At 37.7% G+C, this 27,622-nt stretch overlaps 1 long non-coding RNA gene across 2 annotated transcripts in view; it reads right to left on the reverse strand.

Moving 5' to 3' along the window:
* Nucleotides 1–27,622, reverse strand: part of LOC143688959 (uncharacterized) — a 164,631-nt gene that overhangs the window by 136,632 nt on the left and 377 nt on the right. The window lies entirely within an intron of this gene.

The following is a 27,622-nucleotide window of genomic DNA, read 5'->3' on the forward strand; positions in this document are numbered from 1 at the left end:
TAAGGAATGTCTATTATTTATTAAATACTGCAGAAGCTGTTGAGAAAACAGAATTAAATGCAAGAATGCAGTTTCTTGCAGCAGGTTGTCTTTCTTGCCTTCAGGTTGCTCAAAAATAAACGTGGGAGATAGGTAAGTTAAGTATTATTGACAATTTAACATGCTAAATGGAATACTAGAGGTGTTTACATAGTTGTATGGAAGCAAGAGGAACACACTTCTAACTCAGAGAAAGGCAGACAAGGAATCACTCAAGGAAGAGTTCCGGGGCAATATCTGAATTAAGTATGGAAGAACAGGTTGAATTTAGGTAGGTAAAATGGGGTGGAGGTGTTGAAGGAGGTGGGGCAGATGACTGCAGCAGAATGGTTTAACTTTGCTGGAATACAAAGATTTTTGGAGATTTTTAAACAGGACAGTGACATTTGATTTGGATTTTAGGAGACAATTTCAACTGAAACATAGAGGTGATAGGAGAGATAAGATTTAAATGGAGAAACCAATTAGGAGGCCCTTGAGGTATTTGGTGGGGGCAATTCCCAGCTTATAATGTAATAGCGGTAGACATGGAAAAGAGGAGACTGTGGTAGAAAGATTCAGAAGGCAGAATTGCTACTACTCTGAGTAGATGCTGAGGTTGAGAGAAAGGAGGGGTTCATTCTGCGCCTTATGAGAATACCCAGATAAGGATCTGTGCAGGTTTGAAACTATTGTGTATCCCAGAAAAGCCACATTCTTTAATCTTCATTCAGTATTGCTGGGTGAGATCTTTTTTATTGTTTCCGTTAGAGACAAAATGTGGGTGGTAACTTTTGATTTAGGCGGTTTCCATGGAGATGTGTCTCCACCCATTCAAGATGGGGTTGCTTACTGGGGTTCTTTGAAAAGGATCTATTTTGGAAAAAACTTTAGTGCTGACAGAATCCACACAGTCAGTGACCTTTGGGGATGCAGAATGAAAGCATTCCTGGGGAATTTTTATTAAAAGAGAAGCTGGTAGAGAAAGCTAGCAGATGTCACCATGTACCTTCCCAGATGAGAGAAGTGCCCAGTAGCCAAAGACCCCAGCAGATGCAGGCAATATGCCTTGGCAGTTGACAGAGGTGTTCAACATGGAATCAGCCTTTCTTAGGTAAAGGTAACCTCTAATCAGTGCCTTAATTTAGACATTTTCAAAGAACAGTAAACATGCAACTTAAATTCCCCTTTTAAAAGTGGTTCCATTTCTGGTATATTGCATTCCAGCAGCTTAACTAAAATAGGATCCTTCTCAAACTACTAGCACAACAAATAAAACATTATTTATACATTTTTATTCTCCAAAATTTCCTACAGTGTTCAACAGGTAGGATATTTAAAAAAAAACTGCTTGTTGAATGAATGAGAAAATAAATGAATTGAACAGTAGAGAACTAAATGTTCATAATTTCAGATTCTGGGACAGGCAAACAAAAGAGAATTTTTAAAATAGAATCTCAAGAAATTACAATCACATCCAAGACTCAGAAAGTAAGTACAATCACTTCCAAGGCCCTAAGTTTCAAAGCACATGAAAGATTTTATAAGACCAAAGGGTCAATATCTTTATTTTTTCTGATGCCTAAAGAATGTTATATTTCTGCAGATAGTCAGTTAAAAAAAAAAAAGTTCTTTGAGGTACCATCAAAATTACTTAGATGTACCATTTCTTTAAATCTTTTCAAAAAATTTTTGTTGTTTGCATTTCTCTTATAAAAACTGTTGCAATTTCCTGTTGATATTTTTAATGCAATTTTATTTAGATATATTCACATATAATGTAATCATTCAAAGTATATAATCAGTGGCTCACAGTATCATCATATAATTGTACATTCATCACCACAATCAATTTTAGAACATTTTCATTACTCTAAAGGAAAATAATAAAAATAAAAATAAAAATAACACCCAAAACATGCCATACCCCTTATCCCCGCTACTATTTATTTATATACTTTTCTCTTTATTTTCTTACTTATATGCCCATACTGGATAAAGGGACTGTCAGTGACAAGGTTTTTATAATCTTATGGTCACACCATGAAAGCCATATAATTATACAATCATAAACAAGAATCAAGGCTACTCCATTACAGTTCAACAATTTCAGGTATTTCCTTCTAGCTATTCTAACACACTAGAAACTAAAAAGGAATATGTATATGATGCTTAAGAATTATGTATATGATGCATAAGAATAACATCCAGAATGACCTATCAACCCTCTTTGAAATTACTTGCCACTGATAATTTATTTTGTTTCATTTCTCTCTTTCCCCTTTTGGACAAGAAGGCATTCTCAATCTGATGATGCCAGCGCTAGGCTCATCCCTGGGAGTTATGTCCCATGTTGCAGGGAGATTTACATCCTGGGAGACATGTCCCGATGAAGAGGGGAGCGTAGTGAGTTTATTTGCAGAGTTCTCTTAGAGAGAGAGAGAGAGAGGCCACCTCTGAGCAACAAAAGAGGTTCTCTGGGGGTGGCTCTTAGGCATAATTATAAGTAGGATTAGCTTCTCCTTTGAAGGAAAAAGTTTCATAAAGGAAAGATCCAAGATTGAGGGGTTGGCTTAATAAATTGGGAGTCCCTAAGGCTTGAGAGAGTATCAGGAACTCCACAGGTAGGGAAGTTTTAATAGTTCCACATTTATCTCCAGTCCCAGATGGGTACTTTGCAAATACTTTTTCATTTTCTGCCGCAAATTCTCTGGGATATAGCAAGGTATCACACCAACCTGTACAGAATAATATGACTCATTTCCTATTCTAGCTTCCATGTAATTATGTTGATTAAATAAACTGACCATACAAGTTGTGAGTCAGGATTCTCTAGACAAACAGAACCAGCAGGAGAGACCTATAAATATGAGACTTACAAAGGTGTCTCATGCAACCATACAAATGAAAGAGTTCAAAATCTGTAGGGTAGGCAGTGAAGCTGGTGGCTCTAATGAAGGGTCTGGATGAACTCCACAGGAGAGGCTCGCTGGCTGAAGAAGCAGTGAAAGAATTTCTCTTTTTCCTTAAAAGTCTCCAACTGATTGGCTTATCTCATAGTGGGAGGTACACGTCAGTTGATCGCAGATGTAATCAGCCATAGAAGAAATCAACTGACCGATGACTTAATACACCAGCCTTCTGGTTTATCAACCAGTCATGAAATATTCTTGCAGCAATGGTCAGGAAAGTGCTTGCTTGACCAGACAACTGGGTATAATCATTTGGCCAAGTTGACACCAGAACCTAACCATCACAGTACACACCTTGTCACCTTAGCAGCTATACACATAACCTTGAAATATGCTTAATTTCCAAGTAGAACACAATAACAGACATATGTTTTGCCTAACAATACTCAACCTCCTGCATAAAATCAAAACAAACTGCATCTCTCCAGAATAGGTACAAGCCCTTAGGTAACATTCACTATTAAGCATCATGTCCTATGACTTAAATACTATAACATGAACAATACAACTTATGTCATATGATAAGAGGAAAACAAGATATTTGCTTATGTACAAATGCAAACATTACTCATAACAAAACAGTAAGGAAATATTCATACAGTCACAGTCCTCATTTCTGTATCTGGTCATGTGGTCATAGCTCATATTTATCACTACCCTCTTCTACTACCCATTCCATGTTCCTTTTATCCTTCAGCTGGCTGTGGTTCTTTGCTGAGTGGGATGACCCAGACCTTCATTCCTGAAGTTTCTAGGCCATTGGTAGTCCTGCTTGGATTGGGTTGTTACCATTTTCCATCGACTTTAGTCACAGGGCATAGTAGTATTAAGAGATGCCCTAGGGGATCTCCTATATTCCAAGAAAACTCTTCTTTACCTTCATTGTGTAGCTGCAGTCCTATTTCCTCTTGATAGGATCAAATCACCTCAGACAGAATAGTAATCTCCTTTTGTAACTGTTGCTTCAGTGGCATGAGAAGCACAAATCAGCCAGGTGGCAGGCTTAGCTTCCAGTTCAGTAGAATCATTGTTGTGTCTCCCGGAAGAAGTACTTCTTCTTTTGGCACTAAGACCTGTAGACCAGCAGAGCTTCAGATTTCAGGGACAGGAAGAAGAAGTTTTCCTAGTGGATCACTAGGGATCATAGTAAGTGGTGCCACTCCCATTTCCACCCCTTGATTCCTGGACCTGTGAATCCTTGCTATGGGAGAAACAACATTATAGAGTGGATGTTGATTCAGAGCATACACAGCCTCCTAGAGAACATTGCTTCTGCCCTGAAAGGTACTGCCACCTAGTTGGCACAGTAATTGGTCTTCAAGAGGCCTTTTCACCATTCTATCAACCTAGCTACCTCTGGATGATGGGAACATGGTGACTAGAGAATTCCATGAGTACGTGTCCATTTCCACACTTCATTTGTTGTGAAGTGGGTTCCTTGATCAGAAGCAATGCTGTGTGGAATACCATGATGGTGGATAAGGAATTCTGTAAGTCCATGAATGGTAGTTTTTGTGGAAGCATTGCACGCAGCGAATGCAAAACCCATATAGAGAGTATGTGTCTATTCCAGCTAGAACAAATCCTTCCCTGTTGGAAGTGGTCCAATATAATCAACTTGCCACCAGGAAGCAGGCTGATCACCTTAGAGAATGTTGCCAAATCCCCAACATTGTGTGGGTCTGAGTGTGGGTCTCTGCTTCTGGCAGATTGCACACTCAGCAGTGGCCATAGCCAGGTCAGCCTTGGTGAGTAGAAGTCCATGTTTCTGAGCCCATGCATAATTTCCATCCCTACCACCATTCCCACTTTATTCATGAGCCTATTGAGCAATGGCTGGAGTGGCTGAGGAAAGAGGATGACTTGTGTCCACCAGATAGGTCATCTTCCCCACTTGATTATTAAAACCTTCCTCTGCTGAAGTGACCCTCTGGTGAACATTCATGTAGGACCCAAATATCTTCAAGTTTGCCCACTCAGAAAGGTCTCCATATACTTCTTCCCCAGACCCCTTTGACGCCAATTTTCCAATCATGCTCCTTCAAAGTCCCTGACCATCCAGCCAAATCATTAGCAACATCCCATGAGTCAATTTACAAATGCACCTATGGCCAGTTGTCCTTCCAAGTATAATGGAAAACCAGGTACACTGCTTGAAGTTCTGCCCACTGTGAGGGTTTCCCCTCACCACTGTCTGGACATCCCAGAATGTGGTTGTAGAGCTGCAATTGTCCACTTCCAGGTGGTCCCTGCATATCGTGCAGAACCATCTGCAAACCAGGTCCCAATTTTCTCCTCCTCAGTTAACTCACTGTAAGGAACTCTCCAAGAGGTCATAGCCCTGGTCTGGAAAAGGGAAGGTAATATGGCAGGAGTGGGAGCCATGGGCATTTGGGCCACTTCTTCATATAATTTCCTTGTGCTTTCAGGATGTGCTTGAGCCCTATCTCTAATACCACATTTCCATTTTATGACGGCATGCCCGACTTTATGGCTTAGTGTATCAGACACAGCTCATGATACACAACTCAGATGTCATGATAACTTGGTGGCCCATGGTTAAGTGTTCAGTCTCTACTAAGGCCCAGTAGCAGGCTAAAAACTGTTTCTCAAAAGGAGAGTAATTATCTTCAGTGGATGGTAAGGTTTTGCTCCCAAATCCTAAGGGCCTTCATTGTGATTCTCCTATAGGAGCCTGCCAAAGACCCAAGACAGCATTCCTATTTGCCACTGACACTTCCAGCACCATTGGATCAGCTGAGTCATATGGCCCAAGTGGCAGAGCAGCTAGTACAGCAATCTGGACTTGTCACAGAGCCCTTCTTATTCTGCTCCCCACTCAAAACTAGCAGCTTTCCTGGTCACTTGATAAATGGGCTGGAGTAGCACTTCCAAATGAGGAATATGCTGTCTCCAAAATCCAGAGGTCAACTAGGCATTATGCCTCTTTTTTGGTCATAGGTGGCACCAGATGCAACAGATTATCCTTCACCTTAAAAGGCATTTCTCATCTTGCCCCATATCACTGGACACCCAGAAATATCACTGAGGTGGAAGGCCCCTGGATTTTTGTTGGATTTATCTCCCATTCCCTGACCCACAAATGCCTTACAAATAAGTCTAGAGTAGTTGTACTTCTTGCTCACTAGGTCCAATTAGTATGATATCATCAATATGATGGACCAGTGTGATGTCTTGTGGGAGGGAGAAACAATCAAGGTCCCTGTGGACAACATTGTGACATGGACTGAAGAGTTGATATAGCCCTGAAGCAGAACAGTGAAGGTAGACTGCTGGCCTTACCAGCTGAATGCAAACTCTTTCTGGTGGTTCTTAACTGATAGCTATTGAGACAAAAGCATTTGCCAGGTCAGTAGCAGTATACCAGGTACCAGGCAATGTGTTGATTTGCTCAAGCAATGATACCACATCTGGAACAGCAGCTGCAATTGTAGTCACCGTTTGGTTAAGTTTATGATAATCCACCATCAACCTCTAAGTCTTATCTCTTTTCTGCACAGGCCAAATAGGAGAGTTGAATAGGGATGTGGTGGGAATCACCACCCCTGCATCCTTCAAGTCCTTAACAGCAGCACTAATCTCTGAAATCCCTCCGGGAATACAGTACCACTTCTGATTCAATATTTTGCTAGGTAGGGGAAATTCTCGTGGCTTCCACTTGGCCATTCCTACCATAATAGCCCTCATTTCACAAGTCAGAGAACCAATGTGGGGATTCTGCCAGTTGCTGAGTACATCAATTCCAATTATGCATTATGGAATTAGAGAAATGACCACAGAATGGGTCCATGGACCCACTGGACCCACTGTGAGCAGATCTGAGCTAAAACTCCATTGATCACCTGATTTCCATAAGCCCCTACTCTGACTGGTGGACCAGAGTGACTTTTTGGGTCTCTCCTGGAATTAGTATCACTTCTGAGCCAGTATCCAATAATCCCTGAAATATCTGATCATTTCCTTTTCCCCAATGCATGGTTACCCTGGTAAAAGGCCTTAGGTCTCCTTGGGGAAGGCTAGGAGGAAGGTTAACAGTGTAAATTTTGGGCACTGTAAAAGGGCCCTTCCCCAAGGGTACCCGGCCCTCCCCTCACCCTCAGGGCTCTGGGTCTGTAAACTGTCTCAAGTCTGGGAATTGATTAAGAGGCCATGATTCTCAGTTTTTGTAATTCAAGTTAGACTTGTTCAGTTGACCTAGAATTCTTCTGCTTATACAGCTAAAATAAGAATTTAGTAGACTGCCAATCTATTTTACTTCTAGGTACCCCATGATCTACTAGTCAATGCCACAAGTGTATGCAAGTCAGATTATTTTGACTGCTGCTTTGAGCCTGCTGTCCATTATGTTGGCCACGCCCTCCTATCTATATGATTAACTATTGCCACATGGCTTTTCCCATCGTCCCCATTGTATTTAAGGATTCCAGTTCAGTGACAGCGTTCTCACCGTAATATCTGACCTACACTGAAGGGCGACTACACAGCTCTTCAGGGATGATAGAACTAGTCTCACAAATTTATGTCTCAAGGTTCTGGTGAAAGATGTGTCCTCTGTACATCCCTGGGGTGTGTGAGCAGGTCTTCCATGATAAATCCACTCTAACATTACCATCTCTCTAAACCTCTGGATCCCCTCATCTACATTATACCATGGTAGTTCTGGCATTTCGACCTCTGGTAATGTCAGCCACCTTTGGAGCCACGTCTCAACCAACCAGCCAAACACCTAATGCCCTTTCTAATCCCTCAAGCTACAACACTGAATGCAGAATCTCTGTTTTGTTGGCCTATCTCAATAAATTCAGCTTGATTCAACTTTATATTCTTTCCACCATTATCCCTCACCCTTAGTATCCATTTCCACACATATTCCCCTGATTATTGTCTATATAGATTGGAAAACTCATGCAGTTCTTTTGGAGTATAGCATACCTTCTCACAGGTCACACTTTGCACTTTACTTTTCAGGGCCTATTGGGACTTTGGTCTAGTTATAGGTCTTGAAGAAAAGAGGGGTTGTGGGATAGGTCATGAAAAGAAACAGAAGTGTCTTTCAAGCCAATTACCTCAGGGCACTCCACTGCAGTTTCATCTGGTGAAACAGCATTAGTCAATTCAGACAGGTGAATGAGGGCTGTTTCCCCAGGGGAGGTGGCTACAGGGTTAGCAGGCACTGAAGGATTAATTTTGTTAGGTGGAGGTTGAATGGCAGACTCCTGTGGGCAGACTGGAAGCCTGGAAGCTGTTTCCTCAAGGCAGGCTGGAGATTGGGAAGCTCTTTCCTCGGAGCAGTCCATTATAGGTCTATCTAGCAAAAGCTCAGCAGATTCCCATCTCCTCACAGCCAGTCAAGCCATATATCACCATCCCACCTTTCAGGATCCCATTCTCTTGCAATCAAAGCCCTTACTTTAACAGTAGACACCCTGCAAGGTTGAGATTTTAGTTTATGTTGTAAATCTGCTACTTGTACAACGAGGCTCTATGTCTAGTTTTCAGAGATCTCAAATCTGTGACCACAGGAAATAAGATTTTCTTTCAGGGCACACGTGGAAAATTTTACATCATTCACATGGTGCTGAAGTTTCAAATTTGAAGCCTTCAGCTCATCCCTTTCCCTAATCACTGTATCCACCATTATCTAACAACCAGCCAACAAAATCATTATATCTCTTAATTCCACAAAACTCTGTAAAGGTGTCAAAAACAGTATCACCCAGAGTCTTGCCTTGTATAAGCATACACTTATCAGAATCTAATGGTGATATTTTCAGTACCTCTTTTGCCAACTCACCCCATGGACTGTCAGTGCTATCTTGATTATTGGAAACAGAGGCATTAGTGCTTTTGAGTCTCATCAGAGTAGAACACCAATTGTAAAAACACATTTTTAAGATCCTGTTTCTCAAGAACCACTCTGGTAACAAGCTGTGTTAGTCAGGGTTCTCTAGAGAAACAGAACCAACAGGAGAGATCTGTCAATATGAGATTTATAAAGGCATCACGTGCAACTGTGAGAATGAAAGAGTTAAAAATGTGTAGGGTGGGCTGTGAAGTTGGTAGCTCCAATGAAGGGTCTGGACGAACTCCACAGGATAGGCTCGCTGGCTGAAGGAGCAGTGAAAGTTCCTTTTCTTCCTTAAAAACCTTCAACTGATTTGGATTATCTCATTTTGGGAGACACACCTTAGTTGATTTTAGATGTGATCAACTGACTGATGATTTAATCAACCAACCAGGAAATATCTTTGCAGCAATGGTCAGGCCAGTGCTTGTCTGGCCAGACAACTGGAAATAACAATTTTGCCAAGTTGACACCAGAACCTAACCATCACAGCAGTAAAGCATTTTTAGAAATATGGAAATACGAAGGGAAACATAAATCCAAAATATTTGGCTTGGGAGAAGAGAACTAGTAGTGTTCTAAGTCTTTTAGTTAATTGCCTTAATACAAACTATGTGCTTGCATTTGATAAAAATAAAAATCTAATTATAGTTTATATAAAAGGGAACAACCAAGATTGTAACAAACAAATAGGGTGAGAGAGATTGGAAAACTAAGTCCAGATTTAGGTTTTATATTTATACACACACACACACACATACACACACATATATAGTTATATAAATGTTAAATAATATAACTTTCAAATGCAAACTGGATCCAGTTTGTAATAGGGTTTGCATTTTTTAGTATGGTCAAATGACTTTTCTCTTATTTCCATCTTATGTTAGTCTGAATTTACCAAATTCATGCTTTTGTTTGGCAGTTTTTAAAAAATTTATTTATTAATTAACAAAATAAAGAAACAAAATAAAACAACATACATAATCAGTAATTCACAATATCATCACTTAGTTGCATATTCATCATTTCTTAGAACATTTGCATTAATTCAGAAAAAGAAATAAAAAGACAATAGAAAAAGAAATAAAACGAACACAGGAAAGAAAAAAACGTTTGGCACTTTTAAATTTATATAAAGTAAACACTAATTTCTTTAAAGAACCAAAGATCAAAACTGTCATACACAGCATTCTACCAAATTAATAATAGTAACTCTATAACAAGAGATCTTTGCAAAACTTTGTTTTCAAAGTGAGATGAAATTCAGGAGCAGCTAATCTCTTGCCTTAGTTATGGTTTGGCTGCAAGGAACTGAAGCTCATTCAAACTGCCTAGGTAATGATGGGGAATTTATATAAAGGAATATTCAAAGGATAAAATGATATTTAAAAAATTGAAGGGTAGGTTTTGTGAGAGACTGGAATCAGGAAATAGAAAGCCATCAAGATAAAAAGGAGTTATTTCATTATTCCTATCTCTCTAAGGCTAGAAGGGATGCATCTCCTCTATTTTCTGTGTGACTGAATTATTACTCTCTCTGTAGCACAGATTTTTTTTTCACCTGTAAGCCCAAACATGGACACACTAGGGTCAGTTTTATGTGATTTACCAATTTAAATGCCCCAGAGTTGCTGACTTGAATTTCTAAGTCCCAATTCCAAATGTTTGGAAGAGAGAATATTTGGTTCTAGCAAATTGACTAACGTGTTTGCTCTACTCTTAAACAATCTTGAAAAGGACTCAAAAGATTTCTTTCCAGCCTTAGGATGTTGAGCTGGTTTGAAAATATTATGTACCCCGGTAAAGCTATGCTTTAATCCTGATTCAATCTTGTGAGGGCAGACGTTTCTTTTAATCCTAATTCAACACTGTAATTTGAAAACTTCTGATTAGATTATCTGTAGAAAGATGTGCCACACCCAATGATGGGTGTGACCTTTGATTAGATGGAGATGTGATTCCACCCATTCCAGTTGGGTCTTGATTAGATTACAGGATTCCTTTAGAAGAGGAAACATTTTGGATAAATGACAGAAGCCTCAGAGCTGACAGAAACTTCACAGCAGAGCTGACACAGATGCAGACACATGGAAAACAGAGGCATGATGTATGGAGATGCTTGGAACCCAGCAGACACTGCCATGAGATGTTAAGCAAGCCAGAACCTGGAGAGAGCCAGGGGAAGCCAAGAGATAAAGCCAGCTCTGGAGAAGTAAAGTGAGGAACCCGACATGGACAGAGACTGAAAGCAATGGAGCCTAGGACAAGGGACCAGCAGATGCCAGCCATGTGACGTCCCAACTGGCAGGTGTGGCAGACCATTTGACCTTTCTTGAGTGTAGGGAACCTCTTGTTGGTGCCTTAATTTGGAAACTTTCACTGCCATAGAACTGTAAACTTGTAACTTATTAAATACTCCTTCATGAAAGCTGTTCTAGTTCTGGTATGTTACACTCCAGCAGCTTGCAAACTAGCACAGGACAGATCCTTCAACAAAGTGGACACTGAATAAATAGGGAGTGATGGATTGCTAGGTCTCTCAAATGAGGTGGTGAAATGTGAAAAGCGTGAAGAATGTATTCCTCTTTCTTCACATTCTTCATTTTTATTTTAGATGTATGGCCTAAATTCTAAATCAGGGGAGTTCCAGGAAACCTCCCAGTCTAATTTTTCTTTTAGAGACATTTCCACAATTCACCAATATTTCAGGATAATATGATTCCCTGGTGATGGAAGTTGTTATTTGAAGATTTTCCATATGGCTGCTGGTAGCATAAGAATAGATGCTGTGTCACTGGAAGAGGTTTCCAGACATTATAGTTCATGCTATTGCTGCTTTACTTATTTTAAGGATTTTAGAAATTGCATTTAATTTTCCAACTACATGGAACCAATTTTTACATCCCATACACATATCTGGGGAAGTAATAAAGAAAAGGGCTAGGACAATGCATGAAGGGCTGAAAGGAATGTACTGGATTCTAAAGTACAAGATATACAAACTAGCATAATTTTAGCCCCCATTAAGTGTGTCATTTGCTCGTTCCTTGGCAATTGCTTTCATTCCCTTTTGAGATGAAAGAAAATAAAACAAAATTAAAATTATGTTAATTGACATTCATCAAAGACATTACCTTTCTTTTTTCTAAGGGCAATAAGGGAAAAGTTCTAAACAAAGAGAGAAAGGAAAAAATCTATATGTTAGCAGGGTTTATCAGCTATGTTTTCATGGGTTAGGGAGGTTTGATTTTAGGTTATATGTGGGAAGAGACATGAGATAGGTGTGATTATAATTTCATTGTGTTCTGCATCAGTGGTAGATTGAATCATGTGCCTCAACAGAAGTCATTCTGAACTTTAATCAGCATTCTTGTGGGGGCAAACCCATTCATAGATAGGATCTTTGAATATGTTAAGTTAGAATATGGACTCATTTGTGAATAGAATATTTGAAGATCATATTTAGATACAGACAACTGAATCAGGGTGGGCCTAATCTTTATTACTGGAGGACTTATGTATAAAGAGAGAAAATTCAGATAAAGTCAGAGGAAACTACACAGGAAGAAATCAAGGACATCACCATGTGACAGAGGACTGCCATCCTCAGAATGCTATTAGCCCAGGAGTAAGCACTGATTTACCAACATCTTGATTTTTGGACTTCTAACTTCTAAAAATGTAAGCCATTAAATTCTTGTGGTATTTGTCATAGCAGCCCTGGCAAACTCAGTCTTCATAGAAAAGTTAGCTCAGAATAGGTAGTTGCTTATTTCATAAGTTTAGGAAATAATTTGGGCTTCCTGGATATTTGGCTGAACATTCAAGACAAGTGCCTGAAGATTTACACATATAAAGTAGGTGAATTAGTAAAACGGGAATAAAATGAAATAAATAGAATTACCTTTGCATTTTCTGAGATTCTAGTATTTTCGGATATACATCAGGGTTCTACTTAATGGTCACTAAGGAAATATTACACAGTTTTTGCTAGATCATCCTGTACTAAACTGAATGATGAATGGAAAACAGACATAGTCCATGAAATGATGACTTCATTGCAGTGATTCTTTTTAACCACAAAATTTCTTTAATTCACATGTCAGTTATTGTGCTCTGCTTTCACAGCCATTTTCATGTTTAACCTTTTCAGGAACCATCAGAGATAGATACTATTATTTTCTTCTATTAAATGAAATACTCAACAACTTAAAATTGTTTTAATATAGCAGCTATAATTGCTATATTAAATATAGCAATTGGGAAATATAATTGGGAAAAATAATTCAATGGAGTCTCTTTTTGGAAGTAATTGTGAGAAATGGTATGGCCTTATATTTGTGTCACATATTTATTCAGATCGTTACGTCTACAAGTTTCATTTGCATGTCTGTTCCTTAGTGCTAATTTCTTCAAAAACAACTTATGGGGGTGGGAGTGCAAGGGTAGTTCAGTGGTAGAATTCCCACCTGCTATGCGTGAGACCTGGGTTTGATTCCTGGTCCATGCACTTTCCCCCCAAAAAACAAACACGCAGAACAAACAACAAACACAAATTCAACAAATGGTGCTGCAATAACGGGATACTCACATGGAAAAATAATGAAATGTGACCCCACCATATAGCATACACAAAAAACCCTTATCTTCTATGGTTTTATCCTCTTAATTATTAAAGATATGAAATGTTCAAAGCTATGTTTTTGAAGCTCAGTTACCAAGTGTCTAGAAAATAGTTTTTATATTTTATTGAGTAGTGTGTAATTTTTCTTCCTCAAATTAAAAAAATATTTTTTCTAATTTAAAAAATTTCCATTTAAGTTACTTTGTGTAACTATCCATAAGTAACTTAATTTAGAAACTTTAGACTAGAACCCTCAAAATCAGTCCAGCGCACTGTGGTTGAACTTTTGTTTTTCAGTTAATAGTGCTTAGCATGCAGCTCAGGTTGATAATCATGTCTGTTTTGAAACTTACATATCTACTCATTGATATTATGCTGCTAGGTATAACTATTTTCATAAGTGATAAGCCAAATTTAGTTCTTGATAGTTCAAAAATATTTAATTATTGTCATTAACTTTTCTCAAAAAATATCAACATCATTTTATTTTGTTTTTCTTTCCTGCACTTTTAAAATGGGAAGATGTGTGTTCAAAATTAACTGTTATTGTTTTATTTTTAAACTTAATGAAAACCTGTAAGACCAGTTAACATTTTAAAAATATATAGTGCATATCTGATCCCTTATGTTTATTCATGTTGCAACAGGATCAAATGATAGCTCAAATGGTAACAATCATAAATACCATTTCTGTTTCCCAAATCAGTTTTCCTTAAATTAATAAATTAGGTATTTTCTGAATTAGTGCAGCAATACATTAAAATAGATGAGTTTTCCAAGTTTGATTTTAAATGTGTTCCCAAATTGGAGTGAAATTTGCTAGATTCTTCCATTTTCAAAGAATTCTAACTAAGGCAAAATGCACTATGTAAAGAAAAAGTATAATTACTCTGAGAGTTTACAGTGTACAAGAGATTTAAAATTCATGGGATTTCTAATTTTTATTTCTGTATATGGGTATTTTTGATATATTTTACTGGGAAGCTGGACTTTGTGAAATTTATTTTGTAGCAGAAAATAACATGCTTTGCTTTCAATATTACTATTGTAAAAAAAAAAAAAAACTAAAACCAGAATATTAAATCCTACTTTATTTTCTTTTTCCCTAAGGACAGCAAAGAAGTTACAACAAAAAGTAAAATAAAAATAAGGAGAAAGCATAGATTCGTGAAAGCATAATCTAAATTCAGAAGTTTCTTAGCCTGAAAGATTACCAGACTCTGCATACAGGAGGACTCTTTAAGGGAGTCTCCTGTGTCTTCAAGAGTCTAGATTACATCATCATTGAATTAATTTTTTCCATCTCCTAATTTTAATGGTTCTGCTTTCTCAAAGGCTGCTGTAATTTATCCCATGGGTTCTCAAAATAAGTGAAATTTAAAACAGAAACCCTGCTTCTGTGTTTTCTGTATTGTCTTTGCAATTTGTTAATACCACATCTATTTGCAGAGAATTGGTACATTCTGCTCCAGTTCCAATGAAAATGCTCTTTGTATATTCACTTTTTTTTGTCACTGAGCTCAAGAAGAATATTTTATTTGTGAACTGAAAAGTTAATATATATTATGCTGCTTTAGAATAAAGTTAATCAAAATGAAATTTTCTTAATTTATGAGACAAGCACTATATCCAAAATAAATTTGCCAGAAACATTTTGCGTCATGAGATACTTCAACTATAATTTTATTTTTCTTCTTAGATCAGACTGGAACAACCCTTCCCCAAACATGTTTTTAAAATAAACAGAATTATAGTAGTTGTAACTTTCTAATAAGTTCACTCCTTTAGGGATTTACTAGGAAAGAGAATTTAAAAATCTTGGAGAGGATAATGAGTCCCAGCTGAGTATCTGGGCCAAGCTGAGCACTGACTTTTTTCCTTAAGGACACAGATAATAAGGACAGAGAAACACGTTTTAGTTATTTGGGAGTGTTTCTCCTAAAACAATTTAAATATAGAAGATGCCACCCTGAAAATATTTGAGATTCCATTTCAAATTGCCCTAATTTGTCTATTTGAGAGTTAGAAAAGATGTAAGATGTCATCAGCAGTTCTCAGGCCTACCTGTCATGTGGTTCCAATTCAGGTGGAAGTTGTCACTTGTTTCTGGTAAAGAGTTAAATTTACCCTTTTTCGGGGATGGTTATTTAGTGAATCCTTACAACTCCTTCAGTGTTAAAATAGCAACTTTAAGATAAAACAATGTAAAGGTATTAAATTATAGTTATTTTCAATGTCTTCATTTGGAAAAATTAAAAGTTGGCAATTTCATGTTGGTTCCTCAACCCCCTTTTTTTCTAGCTTCCAAATCGGAAAGCACTAATCAAATGAAGCTTCTGCCTTTCCACAAATACTTGAATCTCTGAACATGATGTACAGTTGTCAAATAGACTTTAGAGCATGGTGATAAACACAAATAATGATTATAATATAGTGGGATAAGCATTGCTGGGGAGAGGGAATACTGGAGCATATGAGAAGGACACAGTCTCAATCTGGAGAAGTCAGGCAAAGATTTTTTTCAAAAATATGAGTAGATTATATCATTCTTTTGAGCAAAGTATCTATTCAAAGTTTAGGTACTTGAGAAAACAAACTGAAAGGTTTATTTATTATGGAATTAGGGTAAGGCACTAATTAGAGCCTAGCTAACTTTGGTGAAATAATCACATCTCAGCCCATTCATTTCTTTAGATCCAGAGTGGTGGGATAAAATATTTGAGATGTGAAATGATATATTCTCTCTTTCTTTCCTTGAGAGTGAAATTCACTTCCCTCTCCTACAGACCCCTGGATCATTGCCTAAGAGGGGAAGTGTGTCAGGGGAGAAAACCGGGAAGGCAGGAACCTCACCTTTCCAGTTATGTTTCTCAAAACTACTTTATCTATAGGTAGATAGATCTGGATAAATAACAAGTAAGAAAATGCCTAGGGAATTGAAGCATTGAGAATGTGAGAAAACTTCCCACGAGGCTGAAATATTACTCTTGCAAAGGCTGGAGAGTAGAGACAGAGAAGTAGAAAGGAAGAAGAGAGATGTAAGGGGAACTGATGAGAGCAAAGAGTTTGATGGCTCCCAGAGAGAGAAGCACTAATCTAGTCAGTCTCAGAAAGGCAGGAGCACTCAAAAAGGAAAAGGCTTGGAGGTGTGTCCCAAATTACCATGTGACCTAAAAGTAGCTAAGAGACCCACAGGACCTGGAGGTGCTTGTAGTGAGGAATAAAGTCGGTTCTGCTAACTGATAGACAAGGTGGACTTCCCAATAATTTGAGACTACATAGGCATGACTGATACATAACTGGTATGGCTATATTCATTGAAAAATTGTCAAAATACTTTGTATTGGTTGATAAATCACTATTGCCCAGATCTCCCTTATTCCCATACCCACACCCCCGAAACTACAGGGTTAATAACCGGGATGGCAGAGGAGCATCCAGGACCCTGCTTAAGCATCCAGACCCGTGTCAGCATTCTTACTGATTGCTTGATGTATTAGCAATTGTTTTAGTTTGCTAAAACTGCCAGAATGCAATATACCACAAATGGATTGGATTTAATAAAGAGGATTTTTCAGTTACAAGTTACAATTTGAATTAGTCAGGTTCTCTAGACAAACAGAACCAACAGGAGAGATCTGTAAATAAGAGATTTATAAATGTGTCTCATGCAACCATGGGAATGGAATAGTCCACAATCTGTAGAGCAGGCTGTGAAGCTGGCATCTTCAATGAGGGGTCTGGACAAACTCCACAGAAGGGGCTTGCTGACTGAAGAAGCAAAGAAAAAGTCTCTCTTCTTCCTTAAAAGACCTCAACTATTCCTGGTCCATGCAATTCCCAAAAAGCAAACAAACAAGCAAACCAAACAAACAAAAAACATAAACAAAAATTCAATGAATGTTGCTGCAATAATGAGATACTCACATGGAAGAATAATGAAATGCGACCCTACCACATAACACATACACACACACACACACTGACAAAAGTCCTCAACTGACTGGATTATCTTCGTTGTGGGAGATGTGCCTTGGTTGATTGCAGATGTAATCGGCCACAGCTGCAATCCTGACTAATGATTTAATACACCAATCTTCCCGTTTATCAACCAGCCACAAAATATCCTTGCAGCAATGGTCAGGTCAGTGCTTGCCTGTTCTGACTACAGGGCATCATCACTTGGCAAGTTGACACCAGAACCTAACTATCACACAACTCTAAGGTCATGAAAATGTCCAAATTAAGACACCCAACAAGAGAACAACCTCTTGGGAGAAAGGCTGATTTTCTCTGTCCATGGTTTCTCTGTTACATCGGAAGGACGTCTGCTGTCCTTCTTTATTGGCTTCTGACTTCAAACAGCTCTCTCAGCTTCCGGTTAACTGTTGGGGCTTCTGGCATCTTCTGCATATCTAAATGTCTGTGTCTCCTCTCTGTGTCGGCTGTTTCAAGGACTCCAGTAAACTAATTAAGACCCACCTTGAATGGGGAGGAGTCCCTCTCTATCTAATCAAAAGGTCCCACCCACAGTTGGGCACTTGTATCTCCATGGAAACAATCTAATCAAAGGTCCCACCCACATTTGGATGGGTCCCATCTCCATTAAATAACCCAATCAAAAGGTCCCACCTAAGGTCTGTCCCCACTAAAAGTTTAGATTAGGATTAAAAGAACATGGCTTTTCTGGGTACATAACAGTTTCAAACCAGCACAGTGATCTATTTCTGTATGACACTTCACTTCAAAATTTGACAGCTTAAAGCAATAACAAACATTTGCTATCTTACACAGTTTCTGTGGCAGGAATTTGGGAGCAGTTTAGCTGGGTGGTTCTGGCTCAAGGTATTTCATGAGTTTAAAGTTAAGATTTGGGCTGTGTCTGCAGTCTTGATTGGGACAGGAGAATGCACTTCTAAGATGTCTCATTCACATGATTGGCAAGTTAATGCTGACTATTGCAGAAGACCTCAATTCCTTGCCACATGGACCTCTCTTTCTTGCCACATGACATACAGCTGCCTTTCCCCAGAATGAGTGAGTTAAGAGAGAGCAAGCACAGAAGCTATAATGTCTTTTATGACCTAGCCTCAGAAGTCACATCCCATCATTTCCGCAATATCCTCTGATAACACAGGTCATCCGTATTTAATGTGGGAGAGATTATGCAGTACATACTAACCAAGAGGCAGAAAACATTGGTGAATGTTGGGGATTAAATCATGTCCCCCATAATGACATGTTCAAGTCCTAACTTCCAGTCGTGTGGATGTGAGACCATTTGTAAACAGGACCTTTGAAGATGTTATTAGTTAAGGTCTGCGCTCATTTGTGAATAGGATCTTAGAAGACTATTTAAATGAGGCCAGATTGAATCAGGGTGGGCCTTAGTCCATATGACTCAAGTTCTTACAAGCAAAGGAAGTTGAGACGCAGTCAGTAGAGGCCAGAAGTCATCAGAAGGCAGAACACAGAAGCAGCCAGAAAATGAGGCAGATTGCCATGTGATGCAGGCAGAGATAGGAAACCAAAAAATCCCGAGCATTTTTGGCAAGATAACACCAGAACACTACAGACTCTAGGGAAACACATGGCCTGTCAAGTCCTTGATTTTGGATTTAGGTCCTCCAAAACAGTGAGACAATAAATTCCTGTTGCCTAAGCCAAACCATTGTCGTGTTATTTATCATAGCAGCAGTGTTAGTTTGAAATGATGTATGTGCCCTAGAAAAGCCATGTTTTAATCCTAATCCCACTTTGTAAAGGCAGTTGTTTCTTCTAATCCCTAATCAGTACTGTATGTTTGAAACTGTGACTAGATCATCTCCCTAGAGATATGATTTAATCAAGAGTGGTTGTTAAACTGGATTAGGTAGAGGCGTGTCTCCACTCATTTGGGTGGGTCTTGATTCATTTCTAAAGTCCTATAAAAGAGGAAATATTTTGGAGAAAGCTAGAATTCAGAGGGAGCAGAGCATAACGACATAGCCACGAAAAGCAGAGTTCACCAGCCAGCGACCTTTGGAGATGAGGGAAAATGTCTCCCGGGGAGCTTCATGAAACAGGAAGCCAGGAGAAGTAGATGATGCCATGTTCACCACGTCCCCTTCCAGCTGAGAGGAACCCTGACCGTGTTCACCATGTGCCTTTCCAGATGAGAGAGAAACTCTGACTGTGTTCGCCACGTGCCTTCTCACTTGAGAGAGAAACTCTGAACTTCATTGGCCTTCTTGAACTAAGGTATCTTTCCCTAGATGCCTTTGATTGGACATTTCTATAGATAGACTTGTTGTAACTGGGACATTTTCTCGGCCTTAGAACTGTAAACTAGTAACTTATTAAATTCCCCTTTTAAAAAGCCATTCCGTTTCTGGTATATTGCATTCCGGCAGCTAGCAAACTAAAACAGCAGCCCTGGTAAATAAGACAGGGACCATCCTGAAGGCTCCTACCACAGTTGGTGACCCGCCCTATGGGTTGCTAAATATTTTTAGTATCATTTTCACATGAATAACCTGGAAAAAGCAAGAGACAGCACTGTGGCAAACCCCAAAATAACTAAGATTAAATTTTTGCCTTTCTCAAAGAATGGTACCTCAAATAGAAATTGAGTTTATTAAAACTACAAATGTTATTCTCACACCCCTGAATTTCATACTGAAATTCAAAGCTAGTTTCCCCTGCAACTCCTCCCTGAAAATAACTGCCCAAGTGTTTTTTTGTTCACTACCCTCCCTTCTGTTGCTATAATTCTTTCTTAAAAAAAAATACGATCTTTTAGAAACTTTGCTATTCATGAGAGTCTGGGAAGCACACAGTCTCCTTCCACTAGGCACTGATTTCATTATATCATTTCTCTGGCAGTCCCAATAATGGGCCACTTTTAATGTCCTTCCCAGAGGGTCATCCGTGCAGCACAGCAGATGCTAACTAGGGTTGTTCTGGCATCAAGCAATTGACAGTAATGGCTGGTAGATTAATACATCATTCATATTTCAGACCTGTAATAAACCACCCTATTGCTGGTAGGAAAGTATTGATAAAATTTGGTCTTACTTAAGTTTATCAATAGCAGTCATCAATGATGGTATGGTAGCTACCCATCGAATTATCAAGGGGTATTTTGAGTGCAGTGTTTCTAGAATTTTTTAGCACTACATGGATATCTTGAGTTCTAGAGCTTCAGAAATGTTCCCATTACTCAGTTATCTTGTTATTTTTGGGAAAATGTTTTAAAAATTCTAAATTACTTGCATATATTTGGTAGCTGAGTAAAAAAATAAAAAGAGAAAATGAAGTTCTAGGTAACTTACCAATGGTGGTACTGGTATTAATCCCCTCCCAAGAAATGAATAAATAACTCCTGATTTGTGTTCCATAAAAAAAAAAAAAAAAAAGAAGAAGAAGCAGATTCATCAAGCCTTTATGGTTTATATATTTTCTAACATGGCTTTTTTTTGACAAAAGGCAACCACTGCCAACCTATTCATTACATACTAGAAAAAGACATTCTGTGGAATTGATGTGTAATTTCCATGTCAAATAGCTAGTGACTTCTGAGTCAAGCTAGTATTTCAGAAGAACACAGACCCCTATCTCTCATCAATAATTTCCCCTATGGATTGAGATTGTGCATACCCAGAATGGCATAATAATAACAATGGATACTGTGGCAAACTATGGAGGTGTACTGTCAGATACTTCCTTCAAAAAAGAACTTGCTATTCAGCTGCAAGGAGTTTAGGGAGTTGACAGTCTCCATCTATTAGAACCTTCAGAATGGATCTCACCTTCTTTGCTGAGGCCACCACCTTCTGGGCAGCTCTTAGCCAATAACCAAACACATGGTGGTGCTAAGGACTGGTTATTTCTGTCCACTGCAGGACTCCTCTAAAGGGCAATCTTTGTTCAGTAGTTACTCACTAAGTTGGCTGATACTTTGTTAGATCTTATTCATGGCCTAAGGCTTTCCTTGCCCAACTGTGTTTCCTCCCCTCCTTTCCTCTTTCTGGTATCAGATACGCATTGTGGTCTGAAAGCTTTCCTTACCCAATCGAGCTTCCTTTCCTTTTATCTTCCATATGGGGTATCCATTTACAATAAGCCTCTTGCATTCCTAAATCCATTGTATGTCTGCAAAATGACATCACTACTACTTACTTAGAACTTGCTATGTGAAGGAATATATTATAGTGTGTTTGGAGGAAGATATTTACTCTCTCCTAACTATAACTTTATCTTCAAAGAGTAATATGGGGTTGATGCAAGAAATATATGACATAATCTACACAGACCAATTTGCATAGTGCTTAGTACATAATAAGTACTCAATAACTAGAATATAGCATTGAGAGTATTATTATGCCAGACTTTGTAGTAAGAAGTTTCTTGTTTATTACTTTACTCCTTGTTAACAGTTCAGCAAATACTATCATGCTTATTTTCACCTAAGATTAAGTGAAATTAAACTGACTTGCTCAAATTACTTAATTTACATAATCAGAGGGTGTAATCTGGGATTAAAACCCAGCAAGCTCTGTAAATAAGCGCAAGGTATCACTATGCATGCACATTTGCAAATAATCCACTGTTATCACTGAGAATGTAAAGAAGTCCCACACCCTCTATGGCATGTCTATTTTATAATGAATTCAAACTATTTTGAGGATTCTTTCATAAATGTAAGTCTATACTCTTAATTTCATTACATATATGACATCACAGTCTGTCAATAGATACATAAGACTAAACATTTGTCTAAAATCTTAGAAGAGCAATATATAACGCCACTGCTGCCCCTTGCTCAGTGCTGGTCAGTTATTTCGTAGAATGGCTCTCAATTTGGGTTTGTCTGATGTTTTCTTGTAATTAGATTATGTCTCATACTCTACTAATTTGCAATTGCTAGAAAAATCACTCCTCCTCTGCCTTTCTAGCTTTCCCCCACTCCCATCCCATCCCCACCACCCGTTATTAAAAAATGCAGAAGGAATGTGTAATAGAAACATAATGAACAGAGGGAAATTAAAATATTGAAAGCTTTTAATATTTCCAATATTTTCAAATGGTGTGGCAGCAATTTGAACTGAGTGACAGCTTTAAAAATACATCTATTTTGTACCTTGCCATATAGTTCTAAGATAGAGAACGTGAAGTAAAATTTTAAAAGCATGTTACATAAAGTTAAAAGAAAAAACATTGGAGATTGTGTTGTTTCCTCAGGAGTGAGGTGATGATGGATTGGTTTTGACGGTGGTCAGTCTTAGTGACATTCTGCTAGGAAACAAGTCTTTTTCTCAATGAATCCATGGGACTGACCAAATAAACCCTCCTATGTGTAAAAAAAAAAGCATATGATTTATGATCTGAAATATGAGATGGCTGCTTTATGCTCATGTGGCTATTGGCCTTTGTAGCTAATTTTAACTAAAAGGAATGACCACAGGGGAAAAAAAAGCCCAGTAAAGTAAATTACATTCTGGTTTGGTGGCTAGGGTAAGATATTTCAGAACTACAGGTCTGAGCAAAATGACTTAGCCACTTATGACTAGAAATATGCTAGCAAACCAGCAAAGAGAGAGACTGTTCAAATACGAAAATCGCATTTGTTAACAGCATGACATGTCATTAAAACCTATGTATAAGTTAATATTTAGAATACCTTTGGATGAGTTTACCCATAATGCAATTTATTTCTTGTGAATAAGCACCTTTTGAATATTTTTCAAGTAAAGAATTCAGTTATAGATGTACTGTAGAAAATACGGTTTAAATGGGCTTTAGGGACCATTAGGTCACAGTAATGGTAGTATAGGGACTTCTGGATGTCTGAGACCCAAAAGGCCTATTCATGAAAATAGATTTTGGCACAAGGTCTATAACATATGCACAGATGTATGTATGCATCAGAATGAATATGCATTTTGGGGAAATTAAATAAAAATCTTTCAAAAACATGGACACCTAAGTATAATTATAAATCTCAAAAAGAAACAGGTCTTATTTATTACCCATTTGGGATAAAAGCTGGGTGGATTCTTTCTGGATATACTTTACTCTTCATTGTTGCAACTACGGCACAGAGATGTAATTATCAGTTTGTGAATCCTACTATGAAAAGACTGAAGTGATCTCACTGGAAATGTTTCCCAGAGACTCTTGGGCTGGCACATTTTAAAACATATATATTGCAAATGACGGCAAAGTTGGAAAAAGTAGAAGTGCCTAAATGTAACAGTTGTACCAGCAAATGAGGCATAGACTCTTGTGTTGTAGAGATGCATTACATTAGATAGTGTCTTTTAAAATGTAAAAAAATCAATGTTCAGTAGGTTAATTTGGCTTTTGGTAAATAAACCTGAGGAAAATTTTCTTTCAAATATGAACATGTTGCAGTGAAAATGTGTTGACATGGAGTGAAGATTAAATAAGTAATATTTTCCTTTAACTACAAAAGAATAACTATGATTCACTAATTAGAAACAATAACATGATCTAAAAGTATGGTAAATTTTATATGAGAGTTGTGGTGAAACCAATTTATTTTGATGGATAATTGCAATAGTAAATATGGCTTATAAACTGCTATATAATGTGAGACTTTAACTCACTATGATTAAGACAGGACAAAACAAATAGTAGATTTTAAATATATGATTTCTTGAAAATATTGAATATTGCAAAATCAATCAAAACAGTATTATTCTCTGCTGTGTTAAATAATGTGCATTTTATTAATGTTATAAGGTTTATTAAAGAAGTTGCTTTACTCTTTCATGACATCTGAAGATGTTGACTGAATTAAGTAAATCTTGACCATTGTTTAAAGCCAATCTGGCTTGACAAATAATCAATGCTTATCCCATCAAACAAAATGTGGGCTTAAGCAGTTATTCCTATCTGACACTAGTTCATTTTATTATCATTTTCACAATTCAAATAAAATCTTGTAAAAAATTACGCAAACTCACGATACAGTGTCACATACCATAGAGCACATTCATGTGCCTTTTTCATTGTTTTATTAAGGTCATTAAATGAGATAATGCTTCTCAGGGTATCTGATATATAATATTCACAAATGTGAGTACTAATATAGTCTAGTATCTGGCTGCCTGGATGTTTCCTTGATATTTATCACCAATATTAGGGAGCACTCAATCAGAGAAACTGGATTAATATTTTTAACATACATGAATAATAACTCTTCTTTTTCAAAGGAGAGAAGCAAAGCTTTTTTTTAAAAATTTATTTATTAATTAAAAAAATAAGAAACAAAATAAAACATACATAATCAGTAATTCACAATATCATCACCTAGTTGCATATTCATCATTTCTTAGAACATTTGCATTAATTCAGAGAAAGAAACAAAAAGACAATAGAAAAAGAAATGAAACGAACACAGGAAAGAAAAAAAAAAGATTATATCTTTCATACCCCCTACCCCTTGCCTTCATTGATCACTAGCATTTCAAACTAAATTTATTTTAACATTTCTTCTCCCTATTATTTATTTTTATTCCATATGTTCTACTCGTCTGTTGACAAAGTAGATAAAAGGAGCATCAGACACAAGGTTTTCACAATCACACAGTCACATTGTTACAGCTGTATCATTATTCAACCATCCTCAAGAAACATGGCTACTGGAACACAGCTCTACATTTTCAGGCAGTTCCCTTCAACCTCTCTATTACATCTTGAATAACAAGATGATATCTACTTGATGCATAAGAATAACCTCCAGGATAACCTCTCAACTCTGTTTGGAATCTCTCAGCCATTGACACTTTGTCTCATTTCCCTCTTTCCTCTTTTGGTCCAGAAGTTTTTCTCAATCCCTTGATGCTAAGTCTCAGCTCATTCTAGGGTTTTTTTCAATCCCTTGATGCTGAGTCTCAGCTCATTCCAAGATCTCTGTCCCACATTGCCAGGAAGGTCCACACCCCTGGGAGTCATGTCCCACGTAGAGAGGGGTAGGGTGGTGAGACTACTCGTTGTGTTGGCTGGAGAGAGGGGCCACATCTGAGCAACAAAAGAGGCTCTCTTGGGGGTGACTCTTAGGCCTAATTTTAAGTAGGCTTGACCTATCCTTTGTGGAGTTAAGTTTCATATGAACAAACCCCAAGACTGGGAGCTCTGCCTATAGCTTTGGTTATCCACACTGTTTGTGAGAATATCAAGAATTCAACTTGGGGAAGTTGAATTTCTCCCCGTTCTCACCACTCCCCGAAGGGATCTTTGCAGATACTTTTCCACTCACTGATCGAATCACTCTGGGATTCATCGGGGCGTCACTCTGGACAAACCAACAAAATCTCATGTCCTACCGAGAAGCAAAGCTTTAAGAACATCTTGTGCATTTACAGAAGTATGATCGATGTTTACATTTTCAGTATTGTAGTTTTATCTATAGAAGATATTTCCTTTTTATTTATGGTTATAATTACTTGTTATAAAACGTTAAAGAAAAATACAGAATTTTTGACAATTTTTTTTGAGTATGACTTATGAAGGCAAGACATACAAAATAAACATCAAATATAAACAGAAAACATTTAAACAGTAACCAAACAGTAGAGTTCATATGTAAATTATCATGAAACATTATCTTTAATAATCACTAATAGGAGCTATCATTTTTTGAGTAGCTACTTCATTACTTTACTGAACAAATATTTACTTTATGTCAGGTATTTTTCAAGACTCCATGCTCCAAGGTTAAAATGACAGACAAGATCCCTACTTTTTTTTTTTTTAACTTTTTTATTGTATAGTATAACACATATATACAAAGCAAAGAAATAAAAAAGGCAATAGTTTTCAAAGTACTCTTCAACAAGTAGTTATAGGACAGACCCCAGAGTTTCTCATGAGCTACCATAAATTCACTTATCTTTTCTGTCATTATGTGACTATTCTATGGCATATGCCATTGACATTTTTCTTTTCTTCTTTTTTAACTCTACTTCCTTGGCTTGTGGGATATGACTCTTTTCTCCCTCTTCCTCATTTTTTTTCATTGAGATATATTATATATTCACATACCATATAGTCATCCAGATTGTACAGTGGTTCACGACATAATCATATAGCTGTGCATTTGTCATCACAGTAGATTTTTAAACATTTTCATTACTCCAAAAAAAAAATTAAAATTAGAATAAAAGTAAAAGTGAAAAAGAACACCTATAACATCCCATAACCTTCCTTCCCCCCTATTATTTATTTAATTTTTGCCTTTTTTTTTCCTTACTCATCTGTCCATACACTGGATAAAAGAAGTGTGTCACAAGGTTTTCACAATTACAGGGTCACACCTTAAAAGCTCTAGAGTTATTCAATCATCCTCAAGAATCAAGGCTATTGGATTACAGTTCAACAGTTTCAGGTATTTCTCTCTAGCTCCTCCATTATACCAAAAACTAAAAAAGGAATATCCATATACTGCATAAAAATAACCTCTAGACTGACCTCTCTGGTCTTTTTGAGATCTCTCACCACTGAAACTTTATTTTGTTTCATTTCTCTTCTCCCTTTGGTCATGAAGGCTTTCTCACTCCCAGAATACCGGGTCCAGGCTTATCCCTGGGAGTCATGTTTCACATTGCCAGGGCGATTTTCACTTCTGGGTCATAGGGGGAGGGCAGCGCGCTCACCTATCAAGTCGGCTTAGAGAGGGAGGCCACAACCTTATTCCACAAATCTTGATTAATTCATTGCTCCTTAACTATGGTTGTTACAGAGGAATTTTTGGCCGTCTTTCCTCACTTTATATGTTCCCCTCTACAACTCTTATTCTCATGGCTTTAAATACCACGCATATGCTTATGACTAAGCTTTTGATTTGTTGGACCAAAGGTTCCTGAAATTAGTCTAGTAGGAAAGGGTGGGGGAAGTTCCCTTTGATGTTAGAAACAACAGCAGCATTGGGGCTATGAATGAAGTGTTGGGGCTATCATCTGTACATAGATTCAATACTTCATTCATTCATTCAATTAAGCACTTAAGCTGAGGCTGCTCTTACGGAGCTTCAAATATAGAATGGCAGGCAAACACCGATAAAATAATCACACCCATGATAAGTATTAAGAAACCAAGGGTAGAGGTTGCCTTGAGGAATTGATGCCTTGATTC

The sequence above is a fragment of the Tamandua tetradactyla genome, chromosome 6 (genome assembly GCF_023851605.1).
Source record: "Tamandua tetradactyla isolate mTamTet1 chromosome 6, mTamTet1.pri, whole genome shotgun sequence".
NCBI classification, from domain to species: domain Eukaryota; kingdom Metazoa; phylum Chordata; class Mammalia; order Pilosa; family Myrmecophagidae; genus Tamandua; species Tamandua tetradactyla.